The sequence below is a fragment of the Rhopalosiphum maidis genome, chromosome 4, assembly GCF_003676215.2.
Source record: "Rhopalosiphum maidis isolate BTI-1 chromosome 4, ASM367621v3, whole genome shotgun sequence".
Taxonomy (NCBI): domain Eukaryota; kingdom Metazoa; phylum Arthropoda; class Insecta; order Hemiptera; family Aphididae; genus Rhopalosiphum; species Rhopalosiphum maidis.
The window spans coordinates 41947843-41961017 of record NC_040880.1 but is presented as its reverse complement, the minus strand read 5'-3'; positions in this window follow the sequence as shown (position 1 = coordinate 41961017).

Below are 13175 nucleotides of genomic sequence, written 5' to 3'. Positions count from 1 at the left end.
CGTCGATTAAACGAGTTACGCGAACAGGATAAAACATAAAATGACGAACAAAAAAAAAATAAAAAATTAGTAAAAAAATCAATTTTTGTGACAATATAATTATTATTTCTGGCGGTATATTTATGTATAATAATTAATACTTATCTATTTAATTTATATGTTGTATGTTTGTGTGCATTATAAAACATCGACTTGTCTTCTATAGTCACGAAAATCGTTGTACGATATCAATACATCATTATAATATGCACATAAACATATTAATTATTAATATATTATTTATGTATATAATATGGTACACACAAAGTGCCGAATTGTACATTATGATTTATGATCGCTATAAAGTGGGCAAAGTATTTCATTCTAGATCATTAAACTAAACCAAATATTCAGATAGTTTATCATACAACAACAAATGTGATTATTATTTATTGTAAATAAGTTTATTAGTAGGTATCTATTTAATATTTTATGTTTTATAAATAACGACCAATATATTATTGCATAATTTAAAATGATTTGATACAATTTACTTTCCCCATTGCAGGATTCTGAGAAGAGAACCTTCTATCTAACATCAATATTTAGTTCAGAAATCATACACGGTGACGTAATATAATATTAAAATTTTATAAGAATAATTTTCAGTTTCAATTTTCTACTCTCCCATTCTACTTACCTACCTGACTCCTTACATTTAAAATAAATGGCAAAAAAGATAGGTTACCTTTTAACTAAAAGTTACTTAGAAAACTGTTTTTAATAAGTGTTTTGATGATAAAAAAGGGATAATTATAACAATACTTAAGTTTAATAATATATTTATTAATAAATTTCATGATATTGATGTGACAGATACTCTTTAGAAACCCGAGACATATTAAAATATTTAAAATTATTAATTGTATTATTTAAATAGGTGATTACTTATTTTTTATATTTATTTTATTCCATAAAAACGGTGTGCGTTAATTTATTAAACCACGATGGGCGGTGATCGACGTGGCTAGGAGGCGTTCGACAGTAATAATTATTTATGATGGGATACCTATAACTCCACGTATATAGGTTTATGAATTTTACGTAAGACGTACCTACCATATAATGATGACGCGTGTCAAGTGTTGTTCGACTACATAACTAAGTCATCGGACAACAGTGACTGTAATGTAATGTACACCCAATAAGCTTATACCATGCGACGACGACAATGTTATCATAAAATATCGATTTAAAATTTTAAACGAGATTTGTATACAAAATAAATAATCATTAATTCGTAATATTATACGGAATATCCATCAAAACTCGTATTTAATTAGTCAGACGCGTCACGATGACGTATGTATAACAGTATTGGCCCATATATAGCATACGTTTTGTACTCGTTACGGTATATAGTATTATATAAATACAATTAATGACATAGAGGTACGCCACGAATGTGTGAAAAAAAAAAACGAATAAGAAAAGTAAGTCAAACGACAACTATAATAGATTAATAGATATACCTACTCGCATTGTATTGTACAAACCTCCGTAACGCTTGACTGTAACGCCTTACAGCTCGTACTTAAATGTAGTCAAAAGTCGAAAAAAAGCGATTTTCTTACGAATAAGAACGTCGTCCAACAAATTCTGTTTGTAGCCGTATATTTGTTTCTCTGTTATCTCGAAATATATATATATATAGTGAATAAATATAATGTCGGAATGTGGATAATGCGCGTTTACATATTATTACACGCCACACAATATTATGTACGCGATATACCTAAATTGTGTAATCTGTGTATATTATAATAACACGCGAAAAATTATACCAAACGTTTACGGTCTATCTATTTTCATAACTATGCCAAGGACGTTTATACGTATGCTAAAATGTCTCTTCACTACACACACGCACACACACACAGGAATAGTAATAATAAAATGGTACGAAAAATAAAAATCCAATTTTATGTATAATTCCGTATTTTTATATAGCCTTACACACAAACTGTTTCAATGGCCAAATCCCGAAATTCACGTATCGCTTGCGGATTTCATGACGTTAACAATATTCTTGTCATACTGTGCTAACTGCTTTAATCACCTCGGCTGGTGTATATCGTACATAATATTATACTGTTCAATATTATATATTATATAAATGTATAGACACCGTTTCGTGGCCGTTTAATAACCTTGCACAAGACATGACATCACTCAACGTGTGTCTGTATATGTGTGAAAAAAAAACGTTCGAAATTATTATTGACAATAACGCGACGGGTCGACGTAAATCGATACTTTGTAATCATGACTGCAAATTTCATGATTTCCGTATCGATCAGTTCAATCAGAAATCACTATATATAGTGATGGATAAAACACATAACAATATTTTAAATATGTAATTTTATTTTTGCATATTTTATACGCGTTGGTGCACATAAACTGCATAAACTGCATAAACCTTGCATATTTTGTTAAAAAAAAATGAATTAAGGAAAGCTGTTGGACACACATGTGTACTTGTGAAATATGTTTGTGTGTATAATATTTTGGCCACGCATTTAGTTTAATATATTAGATAACTACATTTAGATAGCTATATTTAATGAGCCATATTTTAAGTGTTATTACTCTACACATTGTTAATTATTTTATCATTCATATAAATAACGAAAAAAAAATAATAATAAAAATAATTTAAATTAAATATAATATAACACGTTTTGAAATAGTTATAGTACATACAATTTATAAAATATACAGCTGTATCTACATAACATATATTATAGTATTAATAAATTGCGTTTTGAGACTTCCCTCAGTACTCGTTTCCCGGTGCCATACCATAATATATTTACTTTAAACGCGTATAATATAAGTCAGTGTTTCTCAACCTTTTTACAATCATCGATCACTTAAAAAACGTTTGATAGTACGGCTTACAATTTATTGCTTAAAGTTATTATTATCATTATGTATAATTACTCAATGTGATTTTTGACTTTTCTTGACCAGTTTTGGAAATATGGAATGGATGGATGGACACTGTTGCTCATAGCTATACACATGTCGTCACTTGCACTCGACCGATTCATCAGTTAATTTTATTTTTTATTAGACCAGAAAATCCTTGTTCACGAAATTATGTTGTTGAAAACACAAGTAAATAGCGTAAGGCGATTTTTCTGAATTGAATATGTGACGTTCCTTTTCTACACCAGAATATTATCTTTGCAGTCAATGTCATTTTACAATTTGAAGGCAGCTTCTCGAAGATCTTTCCGGACAACTTAAGCTTTTGTATAAAAAGAATTTCGAATCATTTTTTTAATAAAATGAACTCTATAACTTTATTTATTCCCGAAGGTAACGAGTAAATTTATTTTTAATTTATTTTAGATGAATTTTATGTTATGTTGAATTTTGATTCTAATATAGACATCGAAATATTGATCATCGTTGACAAAAATTTGGAAAGTCTGAAATAAGTAAATGACCAACAACGTTTATTTTCAGGTGTTTTAAATTAACTTGCGTGCAAATACATATGAATTTTATCAAATAATACTTATATTATAAGACAATACAAGTACTAAATAATAAAGTATATTTATATAATATTTGTTTAAAACAATAATACTATGTTCAAATATTTACTGTTCTACATATTATATATATTTTTAAGTTGTACGTGCGATCTCGCAAGTATAGTGTAAATTATTTCGATCGGACGAATCTATGGTTGTGCAGACAAGTGATGATAATGTTTAAAATCTTATAATATGCACAAATACGTTAATTTGACCAACTTTTGGCCATACGCGTTTTTGCGTTTTGATTTCTTAACGTATAGTCGTACAAGCAGGCATATAGGCTAATCGCGGTTCTATTTTTTTTTTCTATGGTGTGAAGCTCCTTATCAGACAAACGTTATTTACATCGTAAACCATATACACTAGAGCACAATAATTATTATATTACTATACCTATTATAAATCATTATAGTGTGTGTTTATCTCTGTCGATGCGGTCATTGAACGAATAAACTCTAGTTAAATATGAAAAAAAAAAACAGAAAAAAATCAACAATTTTATCCTGACCTATAATGGCGTAAATTATTAAAACTATTGATTATATAACCATTCGTTAATATTTTCCACTCGAAGTTTTTTTTTTTTTGGAGTTCAATTAATATAACAGAGATAGGCGTAATAGGCAGATAGACATACACGAATATTTTAGAGCTCAATAGTTTACGCAATCGGCCAGAATACTTATACGCAGGTACATCGCAAATAGAAGTAAAGGTGTAGGTTAATTTCGTTGTTTTTAAATATTTTCTGTACATTTAAACCTAACGAGTAAACGCGGTACACGATTTGGCTTTGAGAAAGGTAACAATTTGTCGGTATAGGTAATGCTTTCGCAAAAGCAGCGTGCGGAGAGTGGTGCTGATTAATAACGCACGAATTACCGTCTAAAGTTGTCATTTTACATTAAAACAAGTTAACGAGTATACACGCTGTGTAGGTAGTTGATAATATTGTTGGAATATGTATACCAACAGATTTATACATTTTAAAATTATAGTATATTACATAATCTATAGATATTAAATTATAAGTGTGTATAATTTATTTTTACGACACTACTAAAAAAAAAAAGGACAACTAAGTTTTCTGAACAAAATATGATAATTATGATAATTATGTTAACGATAAAAAGAAAATAAACGGAGATTAAGAGATAGTCGGTATACTGGATACCTATAATATAAGAATAGAGTACCTAATGATAATCATTTTGAAGGAGTCGCGAATAACTATTATATCACTTATGAAACTCGTATTAATTTTATGTTCAATACGTATACGAGATTTTCGAGGCATTAATTGATAAAACTTTAGAAGTTTGGAAGGTTGTAGCTCACATAAGTGCCATTAATTTAATAACTTATCTTAGACGGATTGAGCCTCAAAGCAGGGCCTGCAAAATATAATAAAAACCGACCCAATTTTAACAAAGCTAAATGCATAACTTAATATAATATAATGGATTCATTTTTTGATGCTATTATAGGTTATTATTATTTTTTAATTTAATTTATTTTTATTTTTATAAGTGTGGAAGATCAGTTATATGACGTATCATCATTATACGCACTAATAATGCGCTCAGCAATATTTATCGTGAATATTATATTTTGTGTCTGTACTGAATACAGAAACTAGAATTGTTTAACACTTAAGTTGAATCATAAAAAAAGATCATTTTTTGCGAACATAAACAATTTTCAATAGTTATTAAAGTATTCGAATATATTGGTTTTGGCTTAACTTGCGTACATTTTTCAGATTATTTAAGAAATTTATTTTAATTATAAAAACATGTGATAAAGCCCTACAGTATATAATTGAAAAACACGGGAAAACTTTGTATTTATATAAAAAAAAACATTAATAATTGTAGTTCATTTTTTGTCAAAATATGTTTATTTAAAATATAAATTGAAAATATATATTATTTGTATAAAATATTTCAAGAAAGTTCTAAAAAGCATTTCATAATTTATTCATGATTATTAAAAAATTATTGTTGATTCAACATCATATACAGTTTTACATAATTAATGTAGTGTCTTATGTTCATTATGTCGGTGCTATATGTGTATATATAAAACATCAAATGTGTACAAATCTGATTTGTATTACATAATATTATAATGAGCTATTATAGTCATTCGAGTGCAAATTAAGAACTATAAAAAAAGTATCTATAACTCTATTTCAACTTCTCGATTTAGTTCATCAATCGCGGTATTAAAATTATTTAAAATAATGAAATGTATTTAATCAATTATGATCAACACGTTCAAATATACGTATATTATATATATATATATATAATATATAAGAAATTTTTATATATATATATGTATAAATTTCTTAGCGAAATATAGCTAGCAGACTATGAATAATTTACTGCGCATCGTTGCTGCTCAATTATTCGTCCCTGATAACTTTCAATTATTTTTAATAAACCTAATAGAAAATATTGATGCTAAAATAAATTGCCATAATACATATTCACGATCGAGTTCATAGCGTACGAGTGCAGAGTCCGTGTTTCTTAGAATTTGTAATAATATATTTGAAGTATCTGTTTGAATTCTCTTTTCCGAAATACGTTATTCCAAAGTTGGAATATGTTTAATGTTATCATTTATATAAAGTATATTTTTTTATAAATATAATCGCAAAATCTTGCTAGTTTTTATATAGTCGTATTTTTGAGTAACTGTGAAGTTTTTATAGCTATACTATCCTTTGAGTCAATATGCAGTACAGTTTGTAGTTAAAATTAACATATCGAGCAAATTGTAAAAAACTGAGTGGTTAAAGATTTGCTGGTTAGGTTCAAGAATAGTTATGATAAACTGTAATTAAATTAATTTGATAAAAAAATATGATATCTTACAATATTAATTATATGAAATCGTATTTTTAATTTCACAAATTACATAATTCGATGATATCAAAGAAATGTGTACAATTTTAATATAATATGAAGTAAACATGCAATAATAAATTGCTTTTGAAGTTTGAACCCATAAGGAAGAATTTTTAGGTATATTAATCTTAGAAATTAATTGTTTGCGGTTAAGAAAAAAGTGAGACGTAAAAAGGATGAGGTAGGGTGTACGTTTTTTGTTGTTGTACAGGATTGAAAGACCTGATTTCGGTAGATCAAGCCATCGCATGGTTATAAGGTTCATGCGAATACCGTGATTATCAATACCAGATACGAGAACCGGGTTATAAATGTTATAATTATTAATACCTCGCAGGTAACCCGGAGGCCAACAGTCTTAGGTTCCTTGTAGTTGATAGCGTGGGAGCCGTCCACTACCGTCGTAAATGTCGTAAAACTATATTCCTACCGAGGACATAATATATTAACGTGAACCAGTACGCTAATATTATTTGGACATTTAGCTCACTCGAAGAAAATATAATCGCAAGATTTATTCCGATTAAAAATAGATATACACATATTATATTATACATTATGTTATTTTTTTTTAATTACTATACATACTTTCCAATTATAAGTTTTTGTTGAAAAAATTGTTTGAATAAATTTGAAATGAACGTAGGCATCAAAATGAACCCGGGCTATAAATTATAGCTTTACTATATACTATTTAATGAACATGGTCGAAATTCGAGAGAATACAACGCTTATACACCTAACACTGGCAGCAACCATTAGCAAAGAAATACATAATATTCGAATATATCGTATAGTGGGCGAAAATCAGGTTTTCTGAGCTGAAATTTTAAAGCTCTCCGGGAGCAGCGATGATTATAACATAATATTTTAGATTAAAATAAACACATTAGATCTGATGATTTACGTGATTGTATATATATATATATATAATATTTGTACCAAATACACAGCGTATTCCGTTAAATAAATTACGCCTGTCACTAAAATTAAAAAATTATTATATGACACGAAAGCGATGATCAGTGTATTTTTTATTCAAAATCGGATTGACCAAACCATAGGAATGCAGCGCAAGGTCAATCGTCAGTAGGGTTTTTACGATTCAATTATGGTATTGTTTTTGGTGTTTTACATGGGCCGCTGAGACACACCAAGACCGTTCAACACAACTATATCTAATAACACGCATTTTCGATTGATATCGCTTCGAACGTGCAGATATTTCCGACAGAGTCTGTTTTTTTTGTCCGATAAATGCACGTTTACGAGGCGCTCGTTGCCTCGGCTAGGAGTGGTATCTCGGTTACCGGTCGTCTGCTTTACCGCGTTAGATTAGGTCGGACTCGTCCGCCGAGAAAGAGCATAGGCGGCGGACAAGGAACGACAACGACCAGAACAGATAAATCGTTCGAAATAATGTCTCGTGTTCAATTAAATGTGTGTTTGTGTTCTGTACCGCCGCCGACACGTATTTCGCATATAAATATCGGTTATCACGCCCGACCGTGGCGTGTGCGTGTACACAACCGTTTGGACGTGATCCAAGGTATGTTCGACCGCGAGGGGTTGTTAAATAAAAAAAAAAAAATGAAATATAAATAAATAAACAATCGGCTTATCTCGTGAGAGGAGAGGAGAACGACGACGGACGTTAATAATTTTCTAGCGATAACGATATGACATAATTAACAACAGAAAAGTAGTGCCAAACCGTTTTTGTGTGAAAAGGTATTTGTGAAAACAAGAAAACACAATACCTAGTCGGGTTAAAGATGTTTAAAAATATTCAAAGCAAAATCTAAACCTAAGGTAGTACCTACAACTATTTATTGCTGTTTAATCATTATACATATTTAAAAAATGAAAATTTTGATTTGCTCTGTACCGACGATAAACACAATATTATATTATCATGTGAGAATTTAACGATTTCGACGCGGCGTATTATAATAGTGATTATATAAAAACGCAGTCGATGCGTTCGATATAATCGAAGAACTAGAATGGTAATATCGTATAGTGATGCTGCGTAAACACGAATAATGACTTGTACACGCCAAATGTGCCTCGGCTAAATTTCACGGTCTTCGTTATAAGTACATCGTGTATACCTATTATATATATATATAAATATACGTATTAAATTTGTGTTGCAACACGACGTCGACCGGCCCGCAACTGAATCTATAGCAATACCGCCAAGTATAGCTGGTCGAGCAAGTCGAGTACGCCGTGCATACTAAGTGTACGCTCGGAAAAATCGGAAAAAAAACCCGAATCGGCTTAGCCCTTTAAAAACGCATCCCGACTCCGTTTAAACGCCACGGCGGCAATACATCACCTAACTATTGTCATAATAATAACGCGCCTAATATAATATACGCGTGTGTGTACGTATGTGTTACAACACACTAATCGCGGCGGCCGGTCGTTACATGCGGCGGCACTCGCATTATTATTGTAATCGTGTGGCACTGTAATAATACAACGGAGCACAACAATATTATAATATAATATCGTTCGCCGCAACCGAAATGGTTTTCTACACGATTTTATATGGCCCGGTTGTAAAAAATATAGCGTTTGCCGTCGTGTATTTAACTGCTGCTGCCACATTACGGCGCAAACCCACACACGGTGGCCCGCAACGGCGGCGGCGGTCGAGGTCTCCGCAGTTGATACGTCAGTCAATGTTTTATTATAGTCAATAAAAAGTAATTACGGCGGTACACACAGCACTAGAGAAACATTATTATATTGCCAATCGTTTTATAATTGGATAATACGCGTATTAAATATATCCGTGTGTGCGTGCGCGTGTATACTTATATATATATATGATATTGGGTCTATTCCAACACACTGTTTCGAACGCGAAATAAGAAAACGATGCTGCATTATATATATATATATATATATATATATGCAGGTTTATACGTTCGACATATAGGAAAGATTTTTAGGTGTACGTCCGCGTGTTGTTTCGACTGCGCTCACATTATTCGCGAGATCTTCGTTGATCGAAAATCGTACTCGTACGATATCATTCGGTGCTGTCGAAGCGTGTGCCTGATCGACGACGGCCGCGGTACAGCGGTCCGGGCGGTCATTTCTAATCCGTCTATGATATACATCACGACGATAGTCGTCGTGTACCAAATCGTTTTCGACCGACGTGTTTTCCGTCATCGATCCGACGAGATGAGATTGACACGAAATCGATCGGCGGCGTTGTGCGCACACGCCTCTAAGTAGCTCGTCAGCTACAATGATTTCGCCGTGAGCGCGGATTCACCGCAGCAATACATCTAATATTATCAATATACACTGCCGTCTGTGGCGAGCGTAATGCGCTATGTACTTATTGTAATCTGCGCAACGGTTGATGATATTAATTATTGTAAACTTTATCGGCGTGTGTTAATTATAGAAATTGGATTTAATCAATGTCAATGACGTTGTATAAGTCGCTGCACGCGAACTTGTGATATCACCACTTAAAATTGTTTACACTTATTAGATGTATAATTCGTTATTCCGTTAATCCTGTTATTTTTTTTATTTTTATTTTGGCTATATCTCACGCTCTGTCCTCTTGAGATTTCAAGTAGGCACTTATCGAATTAGTCATTTGGTCAGTTTTTTAAATTCATACTTTAATCAACAAGCGTATATAATTAAGCCGGAAAATTATCATCGCCGATAGATATTAATTATGTATAAGTAAATTACAACCATCGCGAAACGCGCCGTATTACATCACCATTATCGCCGCCACCGGCTCATTACAGTGGACGATAAATCAATCGTCGCTTGTCGGATTGTAAATAATTTAAACCGCGGATATCGCCGTCCAGAATATGTCTGCCGAATTTCGCGTTATAAATATAATTTTTGATTTGTACGATTATCATTAAAAATCCATAACGGAACTTATATGCGCTCTACGTTCACGTCGACTTGTTTTATGTATATGCACTTTAGATATGATAGATTTTTAAATACAAGTAGGTACTATACGTCATATAGTATAGGATATGATCGAATTTCTCGAAAATGAACACTTATTCACATGATAATAATTATGTTGTATATACAACAGATGTGTAACGTACCCTTACTTCTCAGTAGGAATACAATATACATCATTTTTCATTATTACGGTTTTTCGATATTATTTTTTTTTGCTTTTCGCGCCCCCGTTTGTGCACTCTGTCAATTTATTATGTTCAGTTCTACGAAATTCTAACCTCGAATTTTAATCTTTAAGTGCCTATAGCTTACTGATGTCTTGTTAAGTGAGTATTTCAAATACTTTTATTTATTTATTTATATTCATTCCGTTTTCAATTTTATCGCATTTAATAATAGAAAACATTAATGAATATTTACTAATAATTTATGAATATAGAATTTTTTTTACTAAATTTTATTTTCACTTAGGTTTTAGGTGTTGTAGATACAATAGGTACATGTAGTTTCTAATTTACAGATAATAATTTTCAGCGATACAAACCAAACTATGTCGTTTCAAACACTAGTATAATAGCAGTATAGTGCAACTATATTTACTATAAGGGCGACGATGTTATATTAAATCGGAAATAACTTTATTGAGATAAAAATTTCTAATTTCCTTTCTCACGAGTCATGACTAAAATATTTTTTTTCTCGTCTATGACTTGTTATCAATTTTCTAAAAAAAGGAAAACAGATAGGCAGTTTATAGTAATATCGAACAAAGCTGTGTACATTTCCTGTTAAACAAACGTATCACAAGAAAATACCAAAAATCTCCATTCAAATGATTTTCAAGCAAAAACAATGAAAGTAGTTTAAAATATATTTTTTCAAGTATATGTATTCGTGGTATACAAATACATTTTTGTATTGAATATTAAAATACGTGTTTCAATTTCAAATCATTTTTTCGAAGCAATAATCCCTACCTGTATTTTAGCTTCTTAACTCTTGAAAAGTAAAATATGTTTAAAAAGACCAGCCATATTTTTGTCCTCTCTTGCGAACGAGTATCAGAACTATTATAATATAATGTATAAAGTATTGTGCAGTGGCAAAACATTTATGTCAAATGATTTTTGATCGTCTCTGTCCCTTATTATATAATACGTACCATCAGGTTTGCCGTTTCCCGTCCATCTGTATTTTGTAAATAAATATAAAAATTGTATGCATAAAAATGATATTCAGTGGAAAATCATAAATGGAAATTTAGTAAGTACATTTCAGAATTGAAATTGAAATTAAAACAATAGTTTTCGTAGTATAAAATTATTTTAGAATGTACGCCACGTGATATTTTTACTTCAGTTTTTTACTGAGTGATAATAATTAAATACAATTAATCTTATTTTTTTTATTCCGTTTTCACGTTGATTTATTTAAAAAAAATTATTAGATAAAAAATAAAGACAATCAATTAAACTTAAGAAAAAGCTTTTTAATCAGTTTCATTATAATTGAGCATATTATCATTGCAGCTAGAAAAAAATAATAAAACACTAATGTGAATATGACTTAACTGTCCTAATTGTAAAACTGTTTAATACGTTTTGTATGAACGGTTACTAACGACTTTAGACTGCATCATCTTTTTTACTGTAACTAACACGTTTTAGTTAAAATATTAGTATTCAAGTCCGATTTTAGAAATTTTAAAAACATGACAAAGCACGCTGATAATTATCTTATATCTTAAGATTAGTCATAATTGTCTGTTCCGTTAAAACGTGTAATGATATTGTGTAATTATTATTGTGTTTCCATTCTATGATAATAATTTACGGTTAGGTATACTCGCACGGGCGCACGTTTCATTGTATGGTTAAATCCGTTGAGTCATCCTAGAGCTGAGTCGTAAATATAGGAGCGTTTTTTAATTTTTTTTTTTTTATTAATAACAAAAATAATCGAGTTGAGTTCATTAATAATTTATGATTACTAAAAAATAATATTTTTAAAATATTAAATAAGTACAATGAGTAATAGAGCCTTTTATTATTATATACTGCAGATGTCAGTATTGATATGTCATCATTATCATCGTATAATAAATTTTAAATCAGTGTTATTTGAGTTTTGATTGCCACAATAGTGATTTAACAATATATAACAAAATTAACGGTTGTAGCGTGACTTAATAAGAGTACAACGATATGACCAGAAATAACACTTTTTCAAATTCTATCGATTTAAAAACAATATACTGATTATTAGTCGATAACTATAAAATATAATTTTGACATACGTTAACATAATAACGATATGATATTTTTTATTCGTTTTTCTATATAGCTTACGCCGTGCGTTTAATAAGGATAAAAATATATGATTTTAAATCGAAAACCGATCTCTCCGTATTTTTATTGCGTGTAACGGCTATTGCATCATGCCGATTTTCGTGCGCCCGTAGTTATGATGCTGCGCGCATGAGGTGGTATGCTATAACGGAGTGGGTATCGTGACAAGTGACGGAATGAAAACAAAAGGAAAATTTTCAGGGACATTGGACGGTCAAAAGTCGATCACCTTCCGGGTCACGCGATCATGGCCTTTGAGGCGAAAACAAGACGACGACGACGACGAAATAATAATAATCGAAACATTATCTCGTTTTGGGAAATGATTTCGCCGACATTTC